Consider the following 10,453-nt stretch of genomic DNA (forward strand, 5'->3'; position numbering starts at 1 on the left):
AGGTACTGAACTTGGATGTTCCATGGGGTTGGGGGATGGGAAAACAGAGCAGGCTTCCCGTGTGTCCGAGCAGATCTTCCCTGGCAGAATTCACTCTGCTTGGACGTGGGCCCCCAGATACCATGATGCTGAGCCCAGACCCCACACATGCTGTGGGACCTGGGGCAGTAGTCATGTCCTGCCCCCCCGAGTCCTAGGATTAAGCCTGCCTCAATCAGTGTTCATATTTATAGCCAAGTGCTTTCTCATCTGTGAGACGGAATCGAGCTAGGGGGGTTCAGCCCAGCCCTGTGGAATGGGGGCCCTCTTTCCCTGACGCTACCATCACCTCAGCCCTCTCTCCAGCTCTATTCCAATCCTCTCCCAGTTCCCCTCAACTCTAAAATGAGGTGCTGCAGCCCCTGGGACAGGCACCCCCACGATGGCCCTGGCCCCAGAGAGGGGGGATTCAGGAGCTAGCTCATGGGGGACTCGTGGGCAGACTCTGGTCAGGCATCATGGGGATGAACTTTTTTTTCTCCTTTGTAGATGTTCAAAGGTGGGGAGGGAAGGGGGAAAATGAGCCTTTGTTGCCGTCAAACCAAGAACTTATTTGTACAATTTTTTTTTTCAATAAAACTTTTCCAGTGAAGTTTTGTTGGAGCATGGAAGGTGATTGGATCAGAGATCCCCAGGTCATTCTTCCCAGGGGACAAGGGCTCCTTCTGTGGAGCCAGGGCCCACATCAGGCTCTGAAATGCCAGCCGGGAACTGCAGGCCCAGTCCACACCGACTCGGGAAATTATTTTCGCTCTGGCTGCCCTGGACAGGTGGCTGCAGGGCTGGAATGACCGTGCTGGGCCTGGAGCCCAGGGCGTAACAGACTTGAACTTTGGCTGTCCAGTCTGCAGCCCCCTAGCTTTCCAGTTGAAGCGGACCCGGTCCGGATCCAGGGCCAGACTACAAGCTCGGGCTGCCTGCCTGGGCAGGGCTTCGGCAGGAAGGGGCCAGTGGGATCCTGGGTCTGTTCGGGTGAATAGCAGGAGAGCCCTCCTCACGCTGGTTCCCTCTCTCGGTCTTTGGGGCTTGGGACACCGTAGCTAGGGAAGGACAGGGTGAGGGGGGTGCACAGGCCAGAAGACCTGTGGCAGAGGAGAAGAGGAAACTGGAGTTGACCCCCATCTCTGCTGCTTGCTGGCTGTGTGATCTTGGGCAATCACTCCCTCTCTCTGGTTACCCTTCTGACTTCCCTCTTGCAACAACTTTGTCCTGGGGTTGTTGGTCCAGGGAGGGAGTCCCTGCCTGGCTGGGCCAGCAACACAGTTGGAGTCCTCCATGATGTGAACGGGGCCACAGAAGGGCCAGCTGACTCACTCCTATTAGTACCACAACAGAATGTTAACACATCTGTCAGAGCTCCGGGTCCGGGTCTGTCCTGTGCTGTGGGCCCAATAAATTAGATCTCTGCTCTCAAGGGGCTTCATTTGGAGGTGGAAGGAGGTGGAAACTGACAGTGACAAGGGGGCTCATTACTGGCTGTTCCAGCCCCCTGGATCGTTCTGTTCCCAGACTTGCCACACTTACTCCCCTGCCTCAGGGCCTTTGCACTAGCTCTCCTTTCTGCCTGGCAAGTGGTTCTTTGCCAAGAGTGCTTTTCTTTTGTCATCCAGAGCTCATCTTGAATGTCATTTGCTCAACGGGGCCTTCCCTCATAACCCAATATAAGCATCTCCTCCCCTACCCCAGTTTCCGTACTATATTTTCTCATTTTAATGATCCTTTAATGCTGTGCAATTTTCCCCCTAGTGACGCATTCATAGTCTGTCCCCACTACTAGAATGGAAGCCCCACGAGAGTAGGGACCATGTCTTGTTCACGGCTATATGTCCTGCACCAGGATACGGCATCACACGCGCAGAAGAAACGAACAACATATTTGATAAGTGAAGCCGCTGTGCTAACAGGTGCGGGGGCTGTGGGAGTAGCGAGGAAAGCCGTGACTGCCATGGGGAGGTCAGGAAGGCTCCGCCTTGAAGGAGGAGTCGGTATTTTCTTAAAATCAGAATAATGATTTAAATATCAGCCGGTACTGCCTTTGCATTTTGCTTCTGACGCCATGTTTGTGCCAAACACCGTGTTGGTCACGTGATGTATATAATGTTATGCAAACCTCTTAGCAGCTTGGCTAGGTGGGAATTATCCCTGTGTTAGTTGTGGGATGACCGAGGCCGAGGGAGGTTAAATAATCTGCCGAGCCCCTACAGCACAGCCGGGGAGCTGAGCTGGAATCGCTTCTAGTACTTAGGCTAGTTCTCCCTCCATGCCACCCGGGAAGGGCAGGAGAGGAGCTGGCCAGATTCGCAAGGTGCACAGCCTGCTTCCTCACAATAGCCCAGTTAGGTGGGAAGTCATCCGAATCCTACAAGCGCAGCTCAGAGATGGGCAGAGACTAGACAAGAACCCGGGACTCCTGGACCCAGAGTTCAGCCTGCAACAGCTCCCTCACCAGCTGGGAGCTCACAGTGAGAAAAACCAGGCCTGCGCATGGGGGCCGCCCCCATGGCAGAAAGGGGGCCCTGAGGCCACGTGTTGCCATCTGGGCACACCCTGGGACGTGGGGAGAGGGCTGTGCTCCCGCCTCACAGTGAAGGGTGGAGTTGCTGGTGTGGAGGGTGGCAGGGCAGGTGGTGGGAGGGGACAGGTCAAGGGTGGGCGGGGGTCGGACAGCAGGTCAGTGCCTCTAGTGGCCCGTCCGGGCCCTGTGTGGAGTTTTCCAATGGAGGCCATTGGAGGGAGGTCCCCATTCCCACCACGCTTCTTGTTAAAGTCGCAGATGACTGCTGAATAGTGAGGGTCCTGAATGTAGGGCAAGTGTGGGGAGAGGGGATTAGCTTTCTCCTGAGCTATGTGCCCGGCCCTGCTGTCCCTGATCTCATTAACTCCGCAGAGCTTCCCTCAGGGTAGCTGCTACTGTCCCACGTTACAGACGAGAAAACTGGCTCAGAGAGGTGAAGTGGCCGACCCAAGGCCACCCAGCAGGTCACCGACAGGGCCTGGCCTCTATGGAAACCCGAGTCTCCTGGCTGCGGAGGAGAGAAGTCGCAGACAGGCATGAGGGCTGCACTCCGCAGTCACCAATGGGATTCCATGTGATCTTACCCCCAGTCCCTGCCGCACGGAGCTCATTATCCTGAAACCTATGGAAGAGGAAACAGACCCCAACCGAGACGTCCTTGAGAGCAGGCCCTGGTCTGCCTGGGTCCTGCCGCCCCCAGACCTAGCACAAAGCCTGGTACAGAGAAGGTGCCGGAGAGTCGCTCACTCAAGGGAAGTGGTCCAGTGGCTGCTCTGGTGCTTGGTGGCCGAGGCATTGGAGCTTGACAGACCTGACCTGTGGTCCTGCAGCCTGGCTTTTCCCTGGCACGGTGGCCTCGGGATTCTGAGAGGAGGAAGGCAGGAGCTAAGGCCCTGGGGCCGGCATCACGTCAGCTCCATCACATTCTGTCAGTCAAAGCAAGTTGTGGGGCACTCCCAGATCCCAGGGGTGAGGAATAGACCCCCCCCGCTCGACGGCAGGAACAGCAAAAGAACATGGGCGTGTTTTCCATCCACCCGCCAGGGGCCGGCAGTTCTCCTCATGCCCCACTCCCCTTGTCTCCGGTCCCACCACTGGAGTTCGGTGCTCACCTGCCTCAGGGGGGCTAGTTCCGGAGTCAAGTCTGGGAGGAGGACGCACGCACATCCAAGTCATTGGCTAGTTCCATCAGCACAAAATCTGGAAAACATACGTGGGAACATTTTCCGCGGGTGCTAGTCCACGGAGGGAGAAACATCATTTCACTGGCCTGAATTTATTTATAATACAGGACACATTCACCTGAGATCCTAGATTCAGTGTTCCAGTCTGGGGTGGTGCTCATCGTTGGTTTAGCTGGTTGACTGAGCCCTGGATTCAATCCGGAACTGTGCTTCATTGATGTTGAAGTGCCAGGAATTTCTTGCTTTAAAATAGAGGAGGGAACCCAAAGACTGAGGGAGGGAGGAAGGTTGAGGTGGGTTTACGCTGTGGGATGCACTCACATGCCCCCTGGCCAAATTCCACATTCTTAACTTCCTCTGATGGAGCCTGCAGGAAACTCCCTTCAGCAAGACGTTGGGAGCTGCGTTAGTGAGGGGAGTGTCTTTGCAACACGACGTGCTACTGTTCTCTGCAGGCTGGGGATGTTGCCGGGACACGCTGCCACAGAAACGGGCTCCAGAATCTCAGTGGAAATGCTGGGGCCCCAGGGGAGCAGAGCAGACACAGCAGCACTCGGCCTTCTGGAACATCAGACGTCAGGCGGTGACCAGAAGGGTCTAACTCACGGATATCCTCAGCAGAGGTTAACTGTTCAAAGGCCAGATGGGACCAAAGGGACCAAACAGGCAGCCTCTCAGTCCTCCTTCAGCTGTATAACAGAAGCAGCAAAACAGGAACCAAACAGACCCTTTGAGGTTCGGCTCTGGAAGTCTGATGTGAGCCCCTATGAGAGAGAGCCTCAGTTCTCCCGCCAAAGCGCCTTGAATGGAAGAGGGGCCAGTGCGCTTGAGAGCGAGCCCTTCAATGGCACCCAGACACATACTGTAAATCTTTCCTGGGCTATTTGCCAGAGAACTGTGCTCTGTGAAGGGAAAATACACAGGCTTTTCAGGGCTTAGCAGACCTTGAGTCTATAATGCTAATTTCTGAGGATACAGAGAACCACTGTGTAGGGGCTCAAGCGGATGCGGTGGTCGTTGGAGTTTGGACCCGAGTCCGCCCATGCTGCATTCAGTGAGACTCCGGACTCGTCCTGGAATTATTGCCTTAGTTTCAGGGTAGACAATTGAAATGTGTGGGCGGAATTCACACAGGACTCTCCAGGCCTACGGAATAAAGGCCATTCCTGTAGAAAGAGAGAAGTGGAAACCCCTGGAACGTCCCCTTCTTACTAATCAATAGACCGAAACAATGGTTCGACGCAGGGACAATCACAGACATTTGTGCCGTCATCAAAGACGTGAAAGTGGCAGGGGTGGTGTCCGTCACGTGTCCCTTAACTCGCCGGCGGGGGGCCAGTGCAGAAGGCACGGGGCTCAGAGAGTGACAGCTCTCAGAGGCTTACTGGATCCTGAAACTCTGGGATCATGACCTGAGCTGAAGGCAGACGCTTAACCGACCGAGCACCCAGGCATCCAAGGTTTTTTGTATTTGGTTTTTTTGGAGCAAATGTACATATTTTTTGTCACTTGATGTGAAACCATGTATCTGAAACTATTTTTTTCTCTCTTCCTCTATAGAGAACACCAGAAGCAGTTTTCTTTCCCTTGGCAGAGACAGCAGCACAGCTTTCTCATCTTGTCTTGAAACTGGTCAAGTTGCTGGTTCTCTGCTATGATTTAATCTTTGGGGATTTTGATTATCCTCCCAAGTGACAGGACGACATATTTTCTGCTGCATCGGTTACAGCGTGTTCCTAGAATTTGGAGAGTGGAAAGTAGCAGGTACTTTAGATGCCTTGATAAGGTACAGATGTGCTGAGAATGGAGGATAAATCCCATGAGAACATAGAGGCCTGCCGCCCGAGTGAAGTTTCTGGGTGCTCAGTGGTCAGGATTATTAGTACTGGGATTCTCCATAGAAACAGAGTCAACCGAAGATACGGATATACGTGATATGGGCATAGATACAAATATAAAGAGATTTAGCATAAGGCATTGGCTCACACAGTGATGGAGGCTGAGAAGCCCCGCGATCTGCAGTTGGTGAGCCAGAGATCCAGGAGAGTCAACGATATAGGTCCAGTCCAAGGCTGAAGGCCTGAGAAGCAAGCGAGCTGATGGTGTCAATTCTAGTCTGAAGGCAGGAGAAAACCAGTGTCCTAGCTCGAGGACAACCAGGCAGAGAGCAAACTCTCCCTTACTCAGCTTTTTGTTCTCTTCAGGCCTTCAACAGATTAGATGAGGCCCACCCACAGTGGGGAGGCAGTCTGCTTTGCTCAGTCCACAGAGTCAGACACACTCAGAGTAATGTGTGACCGAGTATCCTGGCATCCTGCAGCCTAGTCAGGTCAACACAGAAAGTTGACCGTCACATCCCGCACAGGGAAAGAACTTGCTGTGCTTTCGTCCCCTTAGTCGCAGAAGAAAGCACACTGGTTGGGCTTCCGTGTACGTGGGAGGCGATCCATACCACATTTTGGTGTGCCGCCCTGACGCATTCACTGAGCAGCCTAGAAGCGCCTGCTTTGAGAGGAGCCCCGAGCAGGAGAAGGCTTCCGGGTGGTCCAGGCGGAAGGGCAGGCAGCTCTTCCGCCCAAAGGGATTCAGGTGTCTGCAGCGGATGAGGGTGACGGCGGAAGGCTGACGGAAGAGCCGCAGTGGCGTGTCTAGGACTTGGGAGCAAGTCCAGGCACTCCTTGGGGAGCCGTTTTCTTCCTTTAGAGGAAGAGCTCTTGGCTCGTCGCTGGGCCCGGCTGAGAATGGTCCCTGTGTGGGAGGCACGGCAACGACAAAGTCATTAATGACTGTCACCTGCAATCTTCGGTCTTCTCAGAATACTTGAGGCGGACGGGCTCAGCGATTGCTACCTGGGATGTCAGCGAGTCACGCATCAGCATGAAAACACTCTGTTTCTCTCCTGTTTCTCCCTCATTTCCTAGAATCAGGCTCCTGTGTCTTCCACTCCAGAGATTCTGCCACCGTCAAGTTCGCCAGTGATCTCTTTACTGCTAGTGCAATGGGTACTTCAAAAAAATTATTTTGGAAATAGAGAAATCTTGAGCATTCATGAAAGTTGAGAAAATGGTGTAATGAACTTCACCACCAAATTTCAACAGGGATTGACATCTTACCCATTTTGTTCAGTGGACAATTCTTAATCCATATGGAAGGGAAGCACTCGTGGTCTCTGATCCTGTGGGCCCCTTGCTTCCTGATGCTTTGCCCGAGGCAACATTCTTTCCTAGTTCTCCTCTGACCTCTCTGCTGCTCGATGGCAGGCTCCCCTCAGGGGCTCCTTCCTCTCCTGTCCCTTAAATGCTGGCGTTTCCCAAGGCTCTGTCTTATACCCTCCACCTCTCACTTTCCACACCCTGCCTGGGTAAACACACCCTCTCTCGTGGCCTCACATACCTTCCCAGGGCTAGTGAGACCCAAATTTCAATGAGATCCCCATCTCTGCCTCCATTCCGGACCCTGTCCAAGGCTGAGACCACTATATCCAGAAGTCTCCTAGATACCCCTGACCGGCTGTCCCATAGGTGTCTCCCCTCAACATGTATTGAACTGAGTCCGTCCTCCTGCCCCAACCAGCTGTTTCCTGGATTCCTGTATATCCACTCAACGCACACTGGGTGTGTAAGAAAAAATGGAAGCTTTGGAATAAGCAAAGAAACCACTACTATAATAAAAAAAAATGGACAATAGCAAGTGTTGACAAGAATGTGGAGAAATGGGAACCCTCGTACATTGCTGGTGGGAGTGTGAGATGCCCCCAGGAATCAGGTCTAAGCCCACTGATGATGTTAGAGCGGCCAGATCATAGGTGCTTTGATGGGTGAGGAGTAGAGTGGCCTGACTTGGGGAAGGGGGTGGGTGTGTGTAGAAAGGGCAGGGAGCTGGGGAGCTGGATTGTGGGGCCTCTGAGGGATGGGCTACAGGGGTGCCTGGAGAAATGGCATAAACACCACTCAGTCTGGGCAGGCTTTGGGAGCTCCCAGCCAAGCATGGTGTAGGGGCCTGGGCCACCCGTGCCCGCCTGGCTGGGGCTGGGGGCAGCTGCCGTGGTGACCTGTGTGTCTTCTTCTCAGGGTGGCCTGAGCCTCCTGGGTCTGTGACTAGCCCCAGGGACAGCGGCAGGATCCTGGTAAATGACTAAGAGTAGAGTTCCTGCCAGCCCCGGCAGTGAGAGGAGGGGACTCCAGCTAGATTTCATTTGATTTATCAGAATAAGGAAATGCACATTTCTCATGTCCTGAGTGCCATGACGTAATTTGTATTTACAAGCTGTGATGGTTGCGAGGTATAAAGGGGATGGCCGTAGAGAAGGAGGGCAGGTTCCCTATTTACTTAGCAGGCAGAGTGGACACGTCTTGGTGTTGGATTGGAAGTAGGGGGCTGGAAATTGGTGCAAAAAACCCAAACACAACCCCGAAGATTTCCAGCTTTCTGACTGAGAACTGGGTCACTCCGGGTCCTTTCCGCATTCCTTTTCTCTAGATGACCCGTCTGGGCCGGGACAAAGACTACCGATGGTACCACCCCAGTGCCACCTGACCCCTGTCACCTACTGTGGATCCACACCCTCCGTGTCCTGCTGGCCCACCATGTGGTAAGTTGCCTTGGGCATTGGGGGCAGCTGGCAGGTGTTAAGGGCGGGGATCACTTCCTGGGGGGAGTAAAATCACAGCCTGTCCCTGGATCAGCCACCAGGGGCTCCGGCGGGGGCTCCGGCGAGGCCTAGGCCGGGCTCCTAGAGGGTCTCCAACACCGGCCTTGAGGCGCCGCCCTCCCCGCAAGGCGGGGTCCGCGCCCATGCGCCCCAGGTTTCCTTCTCCCACCTGCGGCCCAGCAGGTCACCCCTAAGGCCTGTCTGTGGGGGACGCGCGGACAGCCGCAGGCTGGGGCCGGGGTTCATGGATTCCCGCCCCAGGGTGGGGTGGGATCTCCGGCTGGAGGGTTCCAGCCAGGTTCACAGGCCCTTGGGCTGAGTCTGGGAGTCTTGGGACCCGAGTCTCGGATCTGGGCTCAGACACAGGCCGACTGGGTTTGGCTCAGGGCTGGAACGGGAACCTCCCCTCGCAGAGAGCCCCCTGACCTGCCCACCCCTCCTGGCCTCCTCAGTGGGTACCCCAGAGCCTTCGGGGGCCCGCGGTGTCGGTGTCGGTGCCGGTGGAGTGGCGGGCAGCGGGGTCCCTTCTCTGGATTCACGGTGTGGCCTGGGCCTCAGGAGGGAGACTGAGGGATGCAGGTGCCAGGTGCTGGGGAGGGGCCGGAAAATGCCTGCCGCGGGGAAGGACCAGGCCTGGAATGAAGTCTGCTTCTGAGAAGGGCCAGGATCCAGTTCATTTCCTGCCTTTCCCGGCCCCAGCCCTGGACGGGAGGCCTTGGCCCTCACCTCCCTTACTGGGCCCTCTTCCTGTGTGGTGGAGAGCTGGCCGGTGGGGCCCAGGCCGGCAGCTCAGCCCTGGGCTGGAGGCTCCCCGCCTCACAACTTCTAGTCACTGTCGGGAGGGCTTTACAAGTGAAGAAATGGAGGTGGTTGGCTCTGGGCCTTAGCCCAGGTCCATCTGCTCCCTAGCTGAAGCTGCGAAAGCGAGCAGCCGTGGCCAGGTCCGCGTCTGCACTCTCTCAGCCCTTGACGCTGGGCATCGCAGGCCTGGCCCTGAAGGCCCTGGTTTCTTCTTCCAGCTTTGGGCCAGCCTTCTCCGCTCGCTCTGTGCATTTCTCGTCCTACCTTTCGAAAGTCTCCAGAGCTTTGGACCAGGCCTACTTCTCTTCGGTTGTGATGCTGTCCCTGGGAGAGCTTAACTTCCCCCATGTGGGGTGGACTCTTGGGCAGCTCTTTCTTCAGAGCTGGAGCCCTGGCAGCCAGCGGCCTCCTGGACATCTGGCCCCGGATGTTCCGCAGCTCTGAGATGGGCCCGTCATTGGCCTGGCCCCTGGGGGTGTGTGAGTTACGGGACTGGCTGTGTGGGTCAGAGGGAGAACTGAAAGGAGGAAGGTTTCCACACACAACACTTCTTTCACCTCGGTGTGGCCTTTCTCGTCTGCAGGGCCCCGACTCTGAGAACTCGTAGGGCAGCAAGCTCCGTGTTGGGCCAGGGAGAATCCTCACAATATGTGTGTGTGTGTGTGTGAGAGAGAGAGAGAGAGAGAGAGAGAGAGAGAGAAGTTTCTGGGAGCAGAAAGCCCTGGCGCCGTTGGGAGTGGGCCTGAGGAGGCGGGCTTGGGGCCAGTTGCTCAGAAAGCTATTTGGAAGTCTTCAGGACCTCCTGTGATGCTTTCTCTGTTAACAACCCAGCTGAGCTACTTTAAAAGGAGCCCTTTAAAAAGAGACCTTTAAAAGGGGTTAGTGTCCATAATGGGTCTTAAAGGCCCTGAGGGGTAGGAGTGCTCTCTGGGAGCCAGCTTTGTGGGGGCGGGGGGCAACAGGTGGAGCTGCCCCATGCCTCCAGGTCTCTGAGGGCTCTGAGGTTATAGGGGTCCATACAGTGGTGTCTTCATAGGACGCATATCTGACCAAGGCGGAGCTTTGGCCCTGGCAGTCCCCCGGTGTCCTTCCCCAGCCTGCCTGCTTCCCTCAGGTCCTCAGATTCTGAGAACTGGTCACCTCTCCAGGTCCCAGGTTTTTGCTGCAGAGACCTGCCACACTCCTTGGTCAAGCTCTCCTGCAAGTCCAGTTCCTTTCATTCAACGACTTCAAGAAAGGGCTTACCCGAGCCCTTGTACCCAC

The sequence above is a fragment of the Ursus maritimus genome, unplaced genomic scaffold, assembly GCF_017311325.1.
Source record: "Ursus maritimus isolate PB19 unplaced genomic scaffold, ASM1731132v1 scaffold_16, whole genome shotgun sequence".
NCBI classification, from domain to species: Eukaryota; Metazoa; Chordata; class Mammalia; order Carnivora; family Ursidae; genus Ursus; species Ursus maritimus.